The 6,361-nt window shown below is 44.4% G+C and overlaps 1 protein-coding gene across 2 annotated transcripts in view; it reads right to left on the reverse strand.

Moving 5' to 3' along the window:
- Window positions 1-6,361, reverse strand: part of PRKCA (protein kinase C alpha) — a 375,771-nt gene that overhangs the window by 182,485 nt on the left and 186,925 nt on the right. The window lies entirely within an intron of this gene.

Genomic DNA, 6,361 nt, shown 5'->3' on the forward strand with positions numbered 1-6,361 from the left:
GAATGAATGAGAACAAAATCTCAGACAAATGGCTCATACTCTGTCCAGTTTCAATTCTGAATTTCTGAATGGCTGCTTTTTCATCCTAGGTGCTCTCAAAGCTTTGGTTATTGCTTCCCTCTCTTCCTATAACTCCTGAACATGTCATTGTTCATTTCTGGTTTTGTGGCTCCAGGAGCAAAAGGGGGTGAAGGTGCCCCATGATCTGTTTACCTCGGGAACTCTGTTTTCGTCATTCCCACTAGCATCTCACCCAACAGAACCTGTGAACGAACAGCAGCCACCACTACCAATTACCTCTAGATGCAACCCCCGCCCCACCCCCAGAAAAGCTTTTTCAGGGTAGCCAGGCAGTTGGACTCTGAGATTAATTGTTAGAAGAACAAAGCAGCTCTACCTATGGAGCAAGAGTTCTATTGCTCACCACTGCAAGAATAAAACACATCCTGGTTTACCATAAAACCTTAAATCACAGAGGGGAAAAAAAAGGGCAGGGTGAGGGGGCAGGACTCAAGTTTGTCAATGTTCTCCAAGCAGGTGATGGGCAGGTTATAAAATTAATGTCCAGAATCGTTCTCAATAACGCAGGTCAGTGCTTAGTGATGCTCTGGCCAGGAAATTAATCCCCGTATCTCACACGTATTTCCCAGTGTGCATTAGGAGTAGAATGATACGGGGCCATCCAGGACCAAACTGCAACTATCTTCAAAAAACCCTGGGAAGGGGGAACAGTAAAACCACAATAAAGGAGGGGCTCAGGGCTACATAATTAATTTTATTTTGGGTTACTTCTTTCTTGTTGTCAAATATTCAAGTCAACAGTGTGGCTTTTTTTTTCTTTGCATACGCATATATTCTTTAACATGTTAAGATTTGCATAGCAATTACTTTTTTTGGTAACAGCTTTATTGACATAATTCACATATCATACAATTTGCCCATTTAAAGTATACAATTCAAGAATCTTTAGTATATTCACGAGGTGTGCAAACATCAGCACAGTCTCACCTTAGAACATTTTTCCCCCCAAATGAAACCCCATAACCACTGACAGTCATCGCCGCTCCCCTCTCCTGACCCATAGGGCAACCATCCATCTACTTTCTGTCTCTAGACATGGATTTGCCTGCCCTGGGACTTTCGTGTAAATGGATGGAGTCTTTTGTGGCTGTCTTCTTTCACTTATCATAGCTTTTCCAAGGTACAGCCACGCTGGAGCATGAATCAGTACTTCATTCCTTTTTATGGTTGAGTAATATTTCTTTGTAAGGATAGACTACGTTTTACTTATCCATTTATCAGCTGATGGTCATTTGAGTTAGTTTTACTTTTTGGCTATTTTGAATAATGTTGCTATGAACATTTGAGTACAAGTTTTTGTGTGGACATATGTTTTTATTTCTCTTGGGTATATACCTAGGAGTGAAACTGCTGGGTCATATGGTAGGTAATTATGTTTAATTTTTTGTGAATTAAACATGTAACATTTTAATCAAAAGGTTCAGGTGGCAAGTTCAGATTAATAATTTAACTATCATCTGTCAAGTATAAATGTACTTACCACCAAAATAATTCATATTCCTAGATGATAAACTTCTCAAAGAAAATAGCCCAAATCTTATTCAATCTGCCCTTTCATGTGCTCAATAAAAGTCTAACCTGAACACATTCTAATTTGCCAGGCAAAAACACTGGTTTAAAAACTGAAGTGCCAAATGTTATAGATTCTGAAGCTCCCCCAGCAGAGAAGGTAGAAACACAGCCCTCCCAATTCCTTCTCAGTTCACAACTGAGGCATAACAGGGTTTCCTCACCCATTTCCCAATCTGTAGGATGAGAAAAGGTCGGCTCTGTCAAGGTGACAGAAAAAGAGGAAGAAACTAGGAATATATGTAGCAGTAACGCCCATATCATCCCTGACAGAGCCACATGCACGTTCTTCTCCCAATGACTAGCCACAAGTGCCACAAGTAAAACGAAAAATCACAGCTAAAAGACATTATTTCTCAGCCCAGTGAAAACACCATTGCAACACAAACACTGCAAACAGGATGCAATAGCAGATTCCTTCACCACTTCGGAAGGTGGCTTATTTGCATGCACGTGGATTAACTGAGAGAAGAGTTAAACCTCCCTAATTCCTGGGAATTAAGGTGTGCCTTTTCAGTACATTTTCCAGTAAGGTTAAGGCGCACAGCTTCCAGGTTGCAAAACTCTATTGGACACCACGTGTTGGAAGTTTTTCTAAAAGGTATTTGGTACTTACCCACCTGCTTAAAGGGATAAAGTGAGGGGACAGGGAAAGGGAGAGCTAAATCTATCTAGTGCCTGCTGTGAGCTAAGCTTTGTTTGCCAAACTCACATTTGCCCTTTTAAGCCCCACGACAAAGGTGCAGTTTGAAGGTGCAGCACTTAAATGGACTCTTGACCATGCTGAGGTTCTTGCAGCGGCAGCTGCTACTGCTATCTGAGGTGGTGACGGCATTGCTAGCAGCTTCCCCCCTTTCTATAACTCAGAGGAGTTAAGCAAATGACCCAAGGTCACAGAACCAGGAAGTCGAGAAGCCGCTTCAACCCAGGTCTTCTAACTCTGAAGTTAACCATGTTAAACACTGTTCTAATAACATCCTAAATGTTTTAATTTGCATTATTCATCTTTTCCCAGACTGCATAATCTAATAGATGTTGTAATCTCATAGCGCATTTCCCGGGGGGAGGGCGTTCATTTACCAATCTGTGCTTCTCTGTGGCTCTTCTGTGAATGAACCTTCCTTGATCAATGGAGGATGGATCTATGCAGATATCAGACAACTGAATGCAGATGGGCTGAATTAGACAGCACACCAGGAAAGTGCTAGCCACCAGACAGACAGCTCGTGTTTCTGACACATCATTTTCCCATCAGGGCTTCTCAAATACCAACATCCAGGGCTGGGATACGCAGCAGGCTGAGGGGACCGCAAGAAATCAATGCCAGGATTAGAAAAGTGGGACACATGAAAAAAAAAAAAAAGAAAGAAAAAAAGATGTCTCTAAAACGCAATGAGGCAAAGCCCAGGTAAGCAGAAGTCATGAGTCCATAAATACCAGAGGGCAGAGCCAGCCGCTGCCCAGCTCTAGGCCAATAATTAGCAACCACAGGGGTAAGGAGGGGAAGAAAGCCCTGTATGTTCTAGACATGATGCTATTTTGGGCATAAGTCTTCACTTTATTTCGAATGTAGGCATTTAAGTATAAAAGAGGGTGAGTCAGGGAACTGGAGATCTGGCCTGCACAACCCAACTACCCAGCAGTGTGGGCCCCTCTTTAAAACGAGAGAACTAGCCCGGACACTCTGGCCTCACAGGGCCCTGAGATCCTTTCACTCCCTTTCTCCTGCTGTTGAGAGAACAAAGAGAAGAGATGGAGCTGGAAGGGGCCCACAGGACCTTAGCGGGGAGGGGCCAGGCACCAGGTCTCTGCAGCTCAGGTGGTTTGCAGAACCCCCTTAAGAGCCACGCTGTTTGTTTCCTACTCTGCTGAGAACCCCAATGCGAAGGAAGCTGGGCCAGCAGAGTTAACGGGGACACCTGCCAACAGGTAGAGGAGAGAGGATTTGGGTCCAAGATTGGGCAGTTTATAAGAAGCTGCCCTGCCTGTTCGTTTCATTAACTAACCCTTCAAGACATCCACGTATTTCTTTTTCCGTCGTGTGTTGGCTTGAGGTAAGAGCCTCTGGCCTGATGGACACACAGATCAACAGATGGCCTATCTATACTTAAGAATATTTTAAGTAGGCCTCATCCTTGGTGAGTTTTCTCCATCTGGCAAAATACGAGTGATGTGCAAGAGGCAGTATAGATGGGCAGTGAAGAGTGGTCACAAGCGTGGATTTGAAAATTAGACTGCAGGTGTTCAAATCTTGGCTGTCACTTCGCAAACCTTGGATGAGTTACTAAACCTCGCTAAGCCACAGCTTGAGCTGAAAAGCAGAGATGATCATAGTGCAATCTCAGTGTGGGGATGATTTGAGGAAATAATTCAAGTCAAGTACCTAGGATGGTACCGGTACTTTAATACGTGCATGGTAAATGGTAACTTATAAGTAAACGATGATAGTAAAGTGCTCTCTGCCCTCTGGTTTCACTGAAATAGAAATACAGTAGAACCTCAGATTGTGAGTAACTTGGTTTGCAAGTGTTCCACAAGACGAACAAACATTTCTAATACATTTTAACGTGCTAAATGAGCGATGTCTTGCAATACGAGTAGTTTGTTTCTGGAATAAATTATGCTTGCAAACCAAGGTATTACTGTATATTGAAATCATTACCCTTTAGATCAATAAAATCAGCACACGCCATGAGAAATCCTAAGTCTGCCAAGTGGTCCTCCTTCATTTCATTGTCAATAACAACAGTACAAGTATGGGTCAAATTATTATGTCTTCAAGTTAATGTTCCCATTTCCCTCATGCTAGAAATTTATTATTCACACACAACCGGCCATAATGTTCAGAAAGATCAACCTGTGACTTTTAATATTCAGAATACAAAACTCAAGAGGAAGTCAGACTGTTAGAGATAAAACGTAACCTCAGTCAGATTCACCAGGATTTGACAGAAGACAACGGGCTCTCCCTCATGCACCAGAGACCCTGATTCTACCCTTTGGGAAGAACAGTAACTGACCCACCACTCAGTTCCCATCTGAGGGGAAGACGCAACTGTGAACCTCTGGCCAGGACACAAAATCATGGTCAGCTCCACTAGAGAAGAAACCAGTCAAAGTCAATGTAACGGAAACAATTCATTTTCAAATTGGGGCGGGAGGATCAGAAAAGGTCCTGTTCTTCATATAAACTCTAAACACAGAAAGACTGAGACTGGAACGTAAAGCTCTGCCTCTCTTCGCTCCAGAAAGGAGGTGCTCAATAAATACTTGTGTGCTAAAGAATGCGAGGACCGGCTTCTGCCCCACGGAGTCCAACAGCCTCCAGACAACTTGTTTAAATGCCTGAGAAGCCAGCTTGTCTGGGCGGCCCTTCCCAGCGGCTTCAGGGGAACAAATTCCTCTGCAAGGGCAGAAATGAGCCCGAGCCATCAAAAGCAGCATTCCTACGCTGACAATGGCCTCTTTCAGCAGGAGCCTTATAAGAGGAGAAGGTTCTACCAGGCCAGCATGGGAGGCGACAAGAAGAATGTCCTCTGGATCTTTTCTGACCACTCATGACTGACCCACTGGGTATACAATTAAATAAGGCCTTAGAGAGAAAACACAATGGGCAAAACGGGGGGGGGGTCGTCTGTAATTCAAGAGTAAGCAGCAGAAGGCTGACCCTTCAAACGGTGCTTCTCTGTCCAGCCAAACTAAGAATTAATTATAAACCGAACAGTTAACATGCAGACTCCCAGCCTCGGATGTGACTTGCTTCACAACACACAATCGGCCTGAAGCAAGCCAGTGGGGCTCAGGACAGGCAAACACTGAGCCCCAGGAACAGACACAAGGAGACTGGGGATGTGGCCGATGCCCCACTGCTGTCTAGAGGACAGAGAGGTGTGTCCTCTGTGGAGCACAGGCCGACATGGGAGCACAGGCAATGCTTCTTAGGCAAACCAGATACAGTTACACTGATTAGGAGAAGGTGTTAGGAGAGAAAAATAGCTAATTTAATCAAATTTTTAAAAAAGAGCCTATCGCTTTTCTGCATATGTGCGGGCATCCCTTTAAGTGTTGCTTAGGGAGGTGAGAAGAAGTGTAGGAACAGAAAGGTTATTACCTAAGATGCATCACAAAAGCTCTAACGTTGACATTTTCTGATGCCTTAAAATTCATTTTCAGTGGACTGAAGTGTTGCTGACTGGCTAAAATCACAATTGCGTGTCAATGTTTTCTAGCCATGGATTTCCCCTCACCGAAGGTAGGAAAGCAAATGTGCCTTTTCGTGTGCTGGGAAAGCACCATTCTACCCCACGGTGTGCTGTGTGTGCAAACCGGTTCTACCCCAGGGGCAGCTGAGCTGCTGGGAATAAACGGAGACTCAGCACCCCAGAGGGGGAGCGTTCCATGCTGATGTTCAAGAGAGGCGGTCAGGGGACTTGTCCACAGCCACAACCACCGATGGCAAAGCCCAGTCATCAGTGGGTGAGGACATGAGTCCATGCCAGTCCTTGGAGTTTTACCCCACGCAAAGAGGGAAGGACACTGGGGTTGCAATTCAATTAAAATGACAAATAGAGGCTTATGAAAAAAAATGGGCAAATGCTAATGAATTACCACATGGCTTCTGGAAAGCCCTCATTTGGCTCTGTAATTCCTTCTGTGCAAAGGTGGTCGAGAGGCCCCGGAGACTCACATGGGAGCCCGGTCTTTACCAGAA

This window comes from Hipposideros armiger, unplaced genomic scaffold (genome assembly GCF_001890085.2).
Source record: "Hipposideros armiger isolate ML-2016 unplaced genomic scaffold, ASM189008v1 scaffold_34, whole genome shotgun sequence".
Lineage (NCBI taxonomy): Eukaryota > Metazoa > Chordata > Mammalia > Chiroptera > Hipposideridae > Hipposideros > Hipposideros armiger.